This window comes from Panicum virgatum, chromosome 2N (genome assembly GCF_016808335.1).
Source record: "Panicum virgatum strain AP13 chromosome 2N, P.virgatum_v5, whole genome shotgun sequence".
Lineage (NCBI taxonomy): Eukaryota > Viridiplantae > Streptophyta > Magnoliopsida > Poales > Poaceae > Panicum > Panicum virgatum.
In genome coordinates, this window is record NC_053146.1 from 52,270,365 (window position 1) to 52,284,443 (window position 14,079).

Consider the following 14,079-nt stretch of genomic DNA (forward strand, 5'->3'; position numbering starts at 1 on the left):
GACGTGTGAGAGTTAATGTTGTGTTGTGTGTGTACGTGAGAGAGAGAAGAGAGTGTGACCGACAGAGATAGAATATCAGAGAAGGAAGGGTGCGCTTGGCTTGCTGGATTGCTCTCGCAGAGGAGGGAAAAGAATGGAGGGAGCTGCTGTTTGCTTGCTGCGGTGGAGGGAGGAACAGAGAAGAGTGCAGCAGGGTGCATGGCACGGGAGAGAGAAAAAATAAATAAATGCTGCTGCTGGCGTCTTAGTAGAGGATAAGGCCGCGCAGAAGGGAGCGAGGCGCTGAGCACGGCAGAGCGATCAGCAGCGTGGCGATGCTTCGAGGGAGGGGACGAGCTGGCCAGGTACAAGAAGGTTTCGGGGGAGGGGGGATAGTGAGGAGGATGACAGGTGGGGTCGATGAACAGTGACCGCAAGGAAATATCTACTCCAAACAACGTTACTTGAATTAAACCAAGACTTCACCATGTCATGATTTAGATGCCTAAACAAAAATTTGAATTTGGTTCTTTTTGGAACTTGTTCAAGGATAATAGATATGTCAATTTGGTATTCAAAATAAATTTTTAACATCAATTTGCTACTTTTCATGTTTATGCATTTTTTTTAATATTACGTAACTGTGGAATTACATAACTCTTACTAGGAAACATTTTAAAAGGAAATTCACATCACATGTATTAAAATGCTAGAAAAAATTGTTTAATAGCTTTATACATGAACGGTTAGTGCTAATGATCATGTTAAACAGGTGATTAACACCTGGGGTGTTACAGTAACTATTGAAGAACCGGATTGCACTGATGTTGTGAAGAAGGTGTGTATTATCGGATCCCCGACTATGTTTACAAGTATCGATGCTTGCTAAATAGAAATGTGCACCTCTGTCCCATAACTGGGAAAAAAAATCAATGTCATGTTTGATTCGAAGATGGCAATTAGATCTTGGCATTCCCATGCATGATCCATATTTTTTTTATTTTGGAAATTTTGTTATAACTCTTAGCATTTTGGATGAGGACAAAGGTTCAGGGAACTGGCAGCACGGAAGGCCGAACAGAACGTCAAGCAAACAAGCACTAGCCAGCGAGAAGACAGGAAGGCCGATAAGGTGGATGGTATGCACGGGCTTGAGCAGTTCATTATGTAAGATTTCAGATGCTAATACTCTAATTGCCAACCTGTAATCAGCACTCTGATAGTATCACACACGTTCCTCTTGCAATTTATCTCTTAAACCCAAAACATAAATGTTACTCCTGTATATATTAAAGGGAAAAGAAAAATCTTTGCTACAATGATTTCATCCCTTGAGGTTGATGCATGCATGACGTTCAGGTTCCTTCTTCAGTGATATCTTTTATTTCATTTCACATTATGGATCGGAGTCTGGTGGTTAGTTTGCCAGTCTCTTCCACGTAGCGATTTTCTCCAATCCCTGCAAAGCAAGAAACTAAGTTGCGTATGCATCTTCTGTCGTTGCAGTGTAAATTGTAGAGTACCTGCAGTGGTTTTACTGCCACATCGTTGTCACGGATGCAAGTAATACACGAAGCCCAGGAGCTTCAGCACCTCCTCGTAACTGCATCATGCATGGTATATTTTGTGAGAAGTCATCCTGTGTGTTAGCAACATGTAGTACTGACCAGAGCACCGTTGCGTTGAATGGTGGCCCGGCCTCCGATCCTGACCTTCAGCCTACCATGCACCATGAAATCATTCAACATTTTGCTGAAGTCTTAAAGAAGAACAGAACAGGATGTACTCGAATGAGAAGAGTCTGTTGGTCAATGGTGCTGCACTAGCGCTAACTCAGTAATTATATTACCAGGTTCATGAGGGTAATGAGCTCGCCATTGGGCTTGAGCATGTCTGCCATTCGCTTCGCCCATGCTGGCCTCGTGGACGGGTGAAAATCACAGAAGAATCTGAAGCACTCTACTTGGCTCCCAGTCCCAGGTGAAGAAGTCCAAAGGGTGTTAGACTAGTTGGTTGGTGCACTTCGGCGGCACCCCACAGGTTTGGGGTTTACCCTAGCTGGAGCGAATTTCCGTCTATGGGTAAAAAGGTAAAAAAAACCCTCGCTGTGCTTGTTGCGAGGTTTGGCCCTCTTGATTATGCGCAAGGGTTCGAGGGGTTTCTAAACCACGAGAAACCGAGTTTTTGAAGAAGTCCCCCCGCGACGAAGGCGAACAAGCTCTGGCCTCATGAACATGTTAGCCTGCAAGGCTGCCAAACAATCGTGACTACCGTGTCAGTATTTTACTATGACGTACACTATGTGCTACTGTACATGTAAAGTTTGCAACTGAACTGGTTTACCTTTGGCATCTATGGAACCTGCATAGGAACATCTATATCTTGCATCACAGCAACGAGCTCTGCAAGCATCTGATGGATAGACGCCGAGTCTGGATGAGACGTGTCTCGTGCAACAAAGGCGTGGACCTCGTCCCTGACCTCAATCCAGTTTTTCCCCTGCTTCTTTCGTCACCCCAACTTCGTCCATCCTCCTGGCGTCGTGACATTCTCCGTGCATCGCATAGATGTTCGACATCAGCACGTACCTTGCGGAGTCTCTTTCCGAAAGCTCCATGAGCTTGTCTGCAGCGAGCTTTCCCACATCCAGGTTCCTGTGCAGCTTGCACGATGCTAATAGTGTCATCCAAATCATCACATCGGGCTTGAACGGCATCTTCTCGATCATGCCTAGTGCCTCATCGAATCTGCCATTTCGACCCAACATATCGATCATGCATGCAAAATGGGAAGGGGTCGGTATGATACCATACTGATCAACCATTAGTCTGAACTCTGAAGAACACCTTCCCTTCCTCCACCAGACCTGCATGATTGAACCCTACCAAGACTCCACCAGACTCTGAAATCATCTTGCTGAACACTCGCAGTGCATCTCCCAAACGACCATCCCTAATGCACAGCTGCATCATGGAACACCACGACACCACGTTCCTGGAGTTGAGTTCCTGAAACGCAGATTTCGCCATGTCAATCACCGTTCCTCGAGTAGAGATCCATCAGCGCGCTTGATGCATACACACTCTGCAAACCCATTGGCCATTGCCTTGACCATGTACCCATGTATCTGCTCACCGAGGACTCGCGGGCACGCCGCCAGAACGCTCGTCGCGTTGTGCTCGTTTGCAACCCCTGACTCATCATCTGGCAGAGCACCTCCACCGCCCGCGCGAACTCGCCGCCCCTGCAGAGCACCGAGACGAGCGAGGTGTACCCCCACGACGTCCGGCGCAAAACCTCCCCGGCCGCCCGCAGCGAGACGCACCGCGAGTAGAGCTCGACGAGGCAGATCCCGACCCAGGCGAGCCCCGCGCGCACGGCGAGCGAGTGCACCTGCTCGCGGAGCCCCAGCGCGTCGGCGGGCGCGCACGCCGCGAGCGCCGCGTTGCACGCGTAGGCGTTGGGCGCGACGCCCGACCCCAGCATGGCCGCGAACATGGAAGCGGCGGCCTCCGGGCGCCCGTTCCGCGTGCACCCGGAGATGACCGAGGCCCAGGCCACGACGTTCCGGCGGGGCATCCGGTCGAACAGGTCGAGGGCCTCCGCCAGCCTCCCAGACTTCATCAGCGCGTCCAGCCGCTTGCAGTCCTGGACGATGTCTGGCGGCTCGGCCGCCGCCGTGGTCGGAGGGGCGTGGCTCGACTGCGCGCGCGGTAGGAGCCGGGGCGCGGGAGGAGCGGAGCCGGAGCTTGGCGTTGCGGGAAGGCGGGACGGGGGGAGAGGATAAGGTTGGCGGCCATGTGCCTAGCAGCACAAGCTGAGGTGGGCAGGTAGGCGGTTCCCAATCCGAAGGGGAGGACGCGGCGTGCGATGGCCGTGACCGTGAGTGCTCCCGCTAGATGAGCCGCGGTAGCCGAAAGGAGGTGGGAGGACGGCTAGCTACGCGCGAGGCCCACCTGGCGGCCTTTGTCGAGGAGCAGCACCAGCGCGAGGAAGGAAACCCGCCTAAAAAATGGCCAGGAGTCCCATGGCGGGCCTGGGCCCTGGGCCGACTTTTTAGCAATTTAGCCCTTTTGTTGAACTTTTTTAATATTTGGTTCTTTGGAAAACTTATATCTATTTTTGAACCCTAGTGATCGGCGCAATGACTCATGATGTCGAGATAACACGTCTCAGCAACATGGGTCATGGTACCGCGTAGCCAACTGCAGAGGTGGTGCTTACGCCACCTTGATGCCACAGATCTCAGTGTCGAGGTCGGTGTTACATGTCGTGGCGCCAAGCTCGATGCCACATGTAAATGTATATTTCCTATCCTAGTTAAAAACACAAATGCTTCCCTTATATCATGTAATACAGAATACGATGAGGTGGACGTCTCAACCAATAGCAAGAGCTGTAAAAAATACATTGAATGGTAAATATAATTTTAGCTATCCTGGCATGCCTAGTCTGCCGCTGCCCTTCGAGGCTTTTATATTTAGAAATAGCTGCAGCTGGTGTCTTGGTAAGGTGCTTCAGGCCCTTTATCTCCTACGTACGGTGGCGGAACCAGGATTGAGTCGAACCCCGGGCCGAGTTTTAAGTATAGACGTCCACAAACTCACAGTTCAAAAAATACATAAAAATATAAACGGAAAGATAGATAACATACGAAAAGCGCCATCGCGAAGTAATATATTTATTCTTCTTCAGCAATTGATCCAAGTCCTTCTTCAATAATTGATCCAAGTCCAGAGGTAGAAGCTACTACAAAATGAAAAAAATTTGGGCCGAACCCCGGGCCATGGCCCGGGTGGCCTGGGGTGTGCATCCGCCCCTCCTACGTAGACATTTTGCTTAGGAAAAAGCTAAGGTTCCGTTTGAATCCACCTAGCTAATTCATTAATTGATTTGCTGAAATCGGCTAGGTTGAATCAGCTAATTAGAAGGAGAGCGATCGCTGGAGTCCATAAAGGAGTCCAGGCCCGACACGCGCGCCCACTGCCGAGAATTGCCCTGCTGGCGGGAATTGTCCTGCTGGACAGGAACAACCACAGCGCCCTCCACCGCCATCTGCTGTATGCTATTTGATAGCGCATTGCTCACCTCCTCCGGTAGCTTCGCCGCTCCACTGTTGGAAGCATTGCCGCCTCCCAGCCTTAGCTGATCCTCCTTAGCGCTCTGAGACTTGCGCCAGCCTCCCCCATTGTTTGTTGCACTAGATGCAGCAAGGGTTCTGGATGCCCTTTGTGCATTGTTAAACATCAAAGCCCGATTAACCCGCGTAGGAGCAGCGGGCACAACTGTCACTTGTTCTGCTTTTTTCTTTAGTGGCGATTTCCTCATCCAGTCTCCAAATTTGTTACTCTTCTTCTTGGACAGATCTCCGTCTATCCCATCCTCCTCCTCCTCCGAGCAATCCCTTTTCGAGTGGCCCATCCTCCCACAAATGAAACAAAACCAAGGTACATTCTCATACTTCACCTCAAATCTCATCGAACCCAAGAATTTAACTGATGCGTCCACAAACGGTTTCAGCGGTTCCTCGAGGGTAGAGAAACTCTTGCCCTCAGAAAGTCGCTACCCGGATCTCCAATTTCCAACACCTTGCTGCTTACCTTCTTGGCCAAAATATTAGTAAAAGCACGTGAAAGCCAAAATATTTGTGTTAGCATCATTAGGACCTCTAGGAGTAGATCGATGGGTTCTTACTTTAACTGAGGGAAGACCTTGCTGGTGGCCGCTGCCGTCGCCTTCGCGGGTTCGTTGGTGGAGCTCTGCGCACGGGCAGCGACGGTTGATACAGCGGGTCGCCGGAGTCGTAGGGGACGACGGTCTCGCGGTGGCGCTGGTGGCGACTTCCCATTGCTTCAGCGCCTCCCTCTCGATCGGACTAGGGTTAAGGACGGTGGGACACTGTGGCAGCGACGAACCTCGTGTCATGTGCCGTAGTCCCCACCTCCTCTATATATGGCACTGCGCGACGGGGGCCCACCAGCCGTTTATTGGGCTGGGCGTCCCCGATCAGGACGCGCGTCAAGGGCTCAGTTGCCGTTGGGCCAACTGCTGGAGATCAATACTAACATTCTCCCCCTTGATCTCACCTTACACTTTTAAAACTTTACAACTTGACGTAACCATTTTTACTTTCTCTTTAGTTGCTTTGCTGTTGGCCTCATCTCATTGCAGATCAGTACGTAGAGCGTGCCTCATCATGACGGTTATTAGTTACCGTCAGACTTAACAGCCACAATGTACCTTTCTGTATTGAAACAAGACCTTAACCTTTCTTTGGGTCATTTAGTAATCCAGAAATCATAGGCCTTCCGTAAAACCCATGTCGACTTGGGTTGTAGGCCTTTGGTAAGCGGATCTGCTAGCACTTGCTCGATATTTTGATGCTCAATGATTTCATATGATTCTGGATTTTCTCCTTTGCAACATATATAACTCCCCGTCAAAGTGTTTGACAGCACACTTGACATGTTGCCATAGGAGTGAAAACATTCGAATGGTATACTGTTGTTGTCTACCATTATCAATTCCGGGTAACGGTTTCCTCAACCATTTTGCCTGTCCTGTAGCCTCATATCATGCTAAACTTTGGGTACACGACCCATGATATCACAACTATTTTGCTTTTGGAGCTTTTCCACAATAAAACTCCAAGCGCGAGTGTTAGCTACTACTGTGGGCTTCACTAAACATCTCGCCAAAACTTAATTCTATTTACTCACAACCTTTTGAGAGTACATGTTCCTTTCTTACTTAGCATGAGGCTGATAATATTTTGCAAAATTGCAAAACATTCTATAATTCCATTCCAGTGATCTATTGTTGGATTGGACTTCTGCCAAAATGTCCCGGATACTTGCGCTATGTCAGGGTAAATTCTTTTGAGCACTAATTTTGCTTCCAACAGCTGAAGCACATGGAACCTTTTTCTTTTGATCGATCATATAACGGTTCCTGGAATCCTAAAAAATTCCAAAACTATTACCCTTGATAATAGAACATGCGTAGGCTTACTCGCATGCATACTATATATCTTTCAGAACTCTTTTCTAAGTATGCTCTCTGCGATAATCCTTAATACCCACTTTACTTTTATCCCAGTGAGTTTTCATTTCTAGAGCGAATGATTTTTCACCGAGATTATTTTAACAAAACTAGAGGTCATAATAACCTTCTTTGAACTTTGTAGGAAAATAATTTCCCATCTTCAAACTTTGCATATTTGCAATTTGTCGTCTTGACCTTTAATTAAAACCCAAAACTTTCTTTGTTCTCATAAAACTTTAGATACCACTATTCTGATTTCATCAGATGGTATTCGGATGTTCTTTCCTTTCCACAACAAAACCATTTAGTTATGTCATGTATATACACTTTCTCGTACAAATCTTCATTGGAAGATATTTCACCAACATCCATCTGATGCAATTCTAAAAGTAGTATGCACCAATGTCACTATGATTCTAAAAGAATTCTTTCATGAGATTGTACAAAATGTCTCATTAGAACTTATCCTTTGTCTTTGCATAAATCTTTTGGCCACAAGTCGTACTTAGCGACTTTCCATGTTCCCTCTGAAGTCACATTTAATCTTGTAGACCCATTATAGCCTACTGTCTTGGCTCTGTTAGGAACTTATTCTATATTCCAAAATAAATTTGAAACTTCTAGGTCTCATGACATCTTTTATGGCTTCTTGCCACCTCGATGAATGAGACACCTCAATTTCTGTCATTCAATCAACACCTCAACATATGATGAGACAATTGTAGTGCTTGAATCATAGGAGTGAACATACAGTCTCACTTCTCTTCAAGCCTTAGTTCTTGGCATACTTACTCCCCCAGATTATCCCATCTATTGTAAAGATGGAATATCTTCGAGCTTGTGTTTGGGTTCAGTCTTTACAAGCCTCGGTTCAGTCTTTACAAGCCTCGTAGGGTGCTTCAAGCACCACCTTTTCTTTTCGGTTGATTTGAGGCTTAACTATCTTTTCGTCCTATTTGGAGCTGAAAACTCCAAAAATTTACTTGTTTTTGTAATTGGGGTATCAATGTTATGACCGTTGTACTCCCTTTTCGGTCATATTCTTCTTTAATAGATCATTCTTGCTTTGTACTCCCTTTTCGGTCATATTCTTCTTTAATAGATCATTCTTGCTTTAAAATGCATCGCATTTAACTTTGTGGGGGAAATTCTCTCTAAATTTTAATCTTTCTTGTCTTTCAAATCTTTCTCCCCCTCGAAATATGGCACAAATTTTGCTGTCATAATTTCAAAACTATTTTTAATACTTGTGAACGAGGAGCCTATCATTACTAGAACTTTGTTCATATGACCAAGCCATACAAAATAATGGGAGTACCATTTCCTCATTCCTTTTTAAGAGCTCCTCAGAGTTCTTGATTTGTTGCACTTTCAAGAACTCATTAAGTTCTTCATTTTGCTATACTTTTTTGCAAGTCGTGCTTGCAATCTTGGTTCGCATACAACTTTCTTTTTGTCCTTCGATTCTTTTCAAGTCACTATCTAACATGCCACTATAGTAGTACATGATAATTGCTGGGATAACTTTAAAAGCTCCCCCGGACTTCTTTACTTATATGTGATACTCAAGTAGCACATGAGTCATCACAAAAACTTTTCCTGCCATGCAGGATATGAATGACACAAGTGCCAAAACCTTTCTCGATATGCGGTATAAAACTTTAAATGCACAGGTAACAATCAATGCCATAATTTTAGAAATAAATCCAAAAATTATGCTAACGCACATATTTAATTTAACGTTAGTCAAATTGAACATGTATCTGACTTATGTCACCATTATCTTTACTGTTGAAGGACAAGATAAAAATATAATATAGTGATAAAACTTTGGTTACAATGACTAAAACATGCACATATACTTTCTTTTCTGATTAAATCTTCCCGTTGGTTCCAATTTAATCAGAAAATTTAACGAATTACAATATTCGCAGAACTTTAGTGAGAGAAACCAAAAACTTTTCGAAAACAGTTGCATCTCTTTTCCATATCAACTAAAAGTCAGAATGGAACAAGCACTTTTCTTTCTTAACCTCAACTATACAGCTGAGTAATCTCAAAACTTTATCTGTAGTGTTGATCAGAATCAACTTTTGTCTATTAATTTCTCTCTACTTGAGAAGAATTGTATGCCTTAATTTAATGTTGGTCAAAATTAAAACATACAACTTTCCTTTACTTTCAATTCTATATCACCGTTGGGCAGAAATAGAACACATGAGCAGAATAAAAATTATAATATTATCATCATCAACTTTGGTCAGAAAATGATAACACCATAATAACTTTAAATTTCTTTTCTTTTAAAGAGCAAACTAGTGCTCAACTTGACACTTATAATGGCAAAAAGGTGTCAAAACAACCTTTCTTTGACTTACAACAGCGGAAGCTTTTCTTAACCTCATACTTAAATGTTGCCTTTTCCCATAGGGAAAAACTCATCTGAGCTGGTCTTTTCTTTGTTGCAGCGGAAAACTTTTCTTTCTTTCAGAAACATTTCTGTCTTTATCTATTCTCTGAAAAAATTGATCATTTTGATGCAAAATTTGTCAGAGATTTAACCTTGAACTTAAACTCACAATAAAATTATAATATTATTATCATTAACGTTGGTCAGAAAATAACAATACTATAATTTAACTTTAAACCAATATCTTTCTCCTCCTCTATTTAAATTGTCCCGTTGGTTCTAATTTAAATAGAGGATGAAACTTTTTCTTTGCAGCGGAAACATGTAAAACATACTAATATTCAGAAGCAATATCATTGTAAAACTTTACTGTTCTCTAAAACAAACTATCTCGTTGGTTCAAATTTGAATCAAAGATCTAAAACTTTAAACTATATTCATGGAAAATTGCTTCTGGAAATAAAAGAAACTTATTATAAAACTTTACTGTGCATTTTATGCTTTCGGCCCGGCTAGGAGCCGACGTGCGGCCCTTCTGCTCGTGCAGCGCGGGCTGGCCGCTCGGCCCAGCAGAAAATCCATCGCTAAGGCCCATTTTGCGCGGTCGGACCAGCAGCAGCTTGAGCTGCTAGCGCCTTGGCCCGGCCTGCTTGCGCGCGACCCATTCAACCCGGCAGCGCCCTCCCCCTTCTCCTCGATCACGGATGTCCGCTTTGATCCGGCAGTTGAGCGTGATTCTCGGGCGCCATATAAGCCGTCGACTCCCATGGAAAACCCTAACGCCCCCTGCCTTCTCTCCCGGTCTGAGCCGCCGGCGGCGGCTCTCCCTTGCCGGCGCGCCGCCAGGGTTGGCCGCCGCGCCATGGCCGTGCCATGGCTGCGCGCAGACCTAGGCCTTGCTTGTTTTTTCCTTTCTCTCCTTTCTCTCTCCCGAACAGAGGCGGCGGCTCGAGCGGCGGTCTGCGCTGTGCTCGACGGAGGAGGTGACCGGCGCCGACGGCAGCGCCGCCTGGCGATGCGCGGCGGCCCCGAGCTGTTCTATCTTCCTCTCCTCCCCTTTCTTTTTCCTCCACCGAGCGGCAGTGGCCATTGGCGGCCGGAGAAGAGGCATGGTAACGGCGCCGCCGCAGGCCCACTCGCCGGCGTGCGCATTCGCCCTCGCGCGAGCGCGCTGTAGCAGCACCGTCCAAATTAAACCGGCTTAAATGCACTAACCATCATCTTAATACTAAATCAAGTTACTGTGCACTTAAAACGGTGTAATCTGACAGGCTGTCGGGTAAAATCCCGATTAAACTACTGTACTCCAGGATCACAATTGCACTTAGACCCGTACGAAGACGAGCACAGGTGATACCAGCACACAGAAGTCTTCAAATTAATTTACAAGACCGGTTTTACATAAAAGGTCTTAATACAAGCGACAGAGTTTAAAACACAGCGGAAGTTTAAAACTGAGTTTGAAATACAATACGATAACTACGACGACGATAAAAGGTGAGCTCCACATCCTGCCCACCGATGTGACGCCAACTTGCCCAACCTTCACGGAGAAGACGGGGCCCACTCGACGGTCCAACCCGGAGGAAGCGGCTGTCCAATCCAGGACGCACAGATCTCCTCGAAGTCCGCAGGGACACAACCTGCTCAGAAGGGTTACAACAACCACCCTGAGTATACTAATACTCAGCAAGGCTTATCCGACTCTGGATATACTTAGCCCATTACCTAGACATGCAAGACTTTTTGGTTCTGGAGTTCCTTTGCTGAAAGGCTGCTAGAAGTGAATCCTTACTTTCAATATTTTAGCTCCATTTAGTATACCAAGTATTAACTAAATTCGCCTAATCATCTAGAGCACGCATGGTGGAACAGATTATCTTTCAGAATGCACAAACCAAACTTTTTCCATTCCGTTTTCAATTCACTTTCTTACTACGATGTGACGCAGTGACCAAGGTTCTCTTAACCGAGAGAAACGGCGAATCGATCCGATTTAACCTTGCAAGGTGGACCTAACTCACACGACACATGTAAGCCCCGTCGGGCCATGCGCGTCAACTGTTTTCACATTACCACGGCATCTGAACTACGCCTGCTAAAACCCAGGTGATGGGCCCCTCGCAATGAACTCCCGGAGAACCCGGAGGCGGCATCCTATCCAACACCCGCCAACTCCCACGCCCAGCGTAGCATGACGGAATTCAAATCACCGCTGTAACGTGGTACACAGCTTACCGGTTTTGACTACCTCCTACTTCCGGTATGTGGTTAGTACTGTTCAAACTCGGTCATCAGGGCCAACAACGGTACGGTCCTCAATCGACACAGGCGGGAGTTCATTTTCTCATCTATTCCAACTCATTCCCGCCCGGTCTCCAATTCTTTTTACTCATCAACGCAATTCCGAGCCAAAGCTAAGGGATCAAGATCCTAAACTCGCGAGTGACAGCAATCACTCGACTTCTACCGAAATCCTATTTAGCAAAGCATTTCTATCGACACCTGCTTACTAGTATAGGCCCACGGTACCTAGGGAAAACATGCATACTATGGTTCCATTCAACTCCTAGAACATAAATGCACAATACTTAAATAAACATTGACTAATTTAAATTATGGTTATGCTCCGGGGCTTGCCTTGCAGGTCAGCGGGGTTAACAAAGTCTGCTGGAGCGTGCTCAACGGCGTCCTCCTGCTGCTCCTCTGCTCGTGGCTCCTGGACCGGCTCAACGATCAGCTCGTGGACAGCTTCGTTTGTGGCGTCTACACGAATAAAAATATGCCATGCAACAATTAGAACACAGTGCAATGCATGAGTGCTGCTGAAGCGATTCCAAAAGTTAAAACATTTTAGCCTGAAGTGTTTTCTTCAAAACAACCACTACTAAAACGGCTTAGGGTAGCGCGGATTGAACAGGAGTTTGTTTTGCATGCCTGAAACAAACAACTAACAACATTGCATAAAGAAAAGAGCAAGGCTAGGGCAAAGCATAAGTAAAAACCTAACTTGCATACAAGCTCTAGCAACAAGAATTTACCAGCTTAACTTGAAAGCAGTAAGCATGCCACCCAAATTTTTCTAACATTTATTGATATAGAAACACATTTCTTTTAGCCCTAGAAAAGGAAAACAAACACTAACAGATGCACAACCAAGCACATAGGCTAAGCATCTGAAAATTTTACAGTGGATTACACATGCAAGGATAAGGCCACTGCAAATTTTTCATAATTTTTAGAGCAACAGAACAAGTGGTACAAATAAACTAGGTTAAACACAAATTAAATTTTCATCAGAACAAAAGTGATAAAATGCATGATTAAGTATTTTTCCTCTGAAGATCATGATTTTAGAAACCTAACAAAATTTGTTTGGCTTTTTTCGCATTTTTCTGTGAATTTCTAGGCAATTATGAACTTTCAGCCAAAATAAAGAATAACAAATGAAAACATATAGGTAAAGGGGGCTGACAGCCGGGCCCCACTTACCAGGGACCCAGGCCCGCCCCCTCCTCTGCTTTACGCCCGCACGCGCGGGGCGCGGCTGGGTAGCCCGCGGCGGCGCTCCCCGCCGGCGGGGCTGACCGGCGGCGGTGCGGCGGGGCTGTAGGCGAGGCCCAGGGTGGCCGGGGGCGCGGGGTGCGGGTGGGCGGCTGCCGGGCGGAGCGCGCGCGGCGCGGCCCAGAGGCACGCGCAAGGCGCTCGCGGCGGCGCCATGGCTAGGGTGGCGGCGCGCGGTGTCCCTCGCCGGTGGGGCGGAATCAGCGGCGCGGAGGGGCAGGTGTTGGCCAGGGGACCCCGGCGGCCGTGCGGCTCGCGGCGGCACCGCGCGAGCGCGCGCAGGGGGCCGGCGGCGTGCGTGGGCGGCGGGCAGCGCGTTCCGCGGCGGCGCGGCTTCGATTCGACGGCGGCGGCGCCGATTCGGGTGGGGAGTAGGTCGGGGAGTAGGAGGAGGCCGCGATTGAGCTCACCGTGGGTCGATTTGGGGCGGAGGAGGTCCGGAAGAGGGTCGTCGGCGGAGAGGGCGGAGTTCGTCGTGGACGGCGATGGCGAGCGGCGGTCTGAGCGCTTGATTTCGGCCGGTGAAGGGGCTCGGTCGTGCTCGTGGGTGGTCGGAGTGGGTGGACGGCGAGTCTGCGCGGCTCCGGGCGCGACGAATCGAGGCGGGGTGGTGAGCCGTGGCCGGCGCGACGAACGGCGGCGACTCTGCTCGACTCAGGTCGCACGAGCTCGAGGATGGGGATGACAGGGAAGGACGGGACGGGGCAGGAAGCTTCGAGGCGTCCGCGAGAGGAGAAGAGCGGCATCGGGCGCGATTGCCGACGCGTGGACGCGCTCGCCGGCGACCACAGCGGCGGTATGGGCGTCGGGGCACAGTAACAAGCACAGTGGAGACACTGTTTCTTCGTTTGGATGATTTTGACTTGAAATTGACTAGCTGAAACTCCAAATTCCATATGGGAACATGAAATTTGGCCAAAATAAAAGTTGTTGAGGAAAAGAAGATCTACAACTTTCGTTTTGGGCGAAAGTTGATTTGGAGCTCGGATCGATGATAAAAACGAGATCGAACATCGCTAAAACAAAGATTACTATGCGAATCCGATTAACGCTAACGACGAACTTGAGTCCACGATTAGCGA

The 14,079-nt window shown here is 47.3% G+C and overlaps 1 pseudogene; it reads right to left on the minus strand.

Annotated features, from left to right (window-relative positions):
* Positions 1-1,112: 1,112 nt before the first annotated feature.
* LOC120662750 lies at positions 1,113-4,645 on the minus strand (annotated as a pseudogene).
* Positions 4,646-14,079: the final 9,434 nt, after the last annotated feature.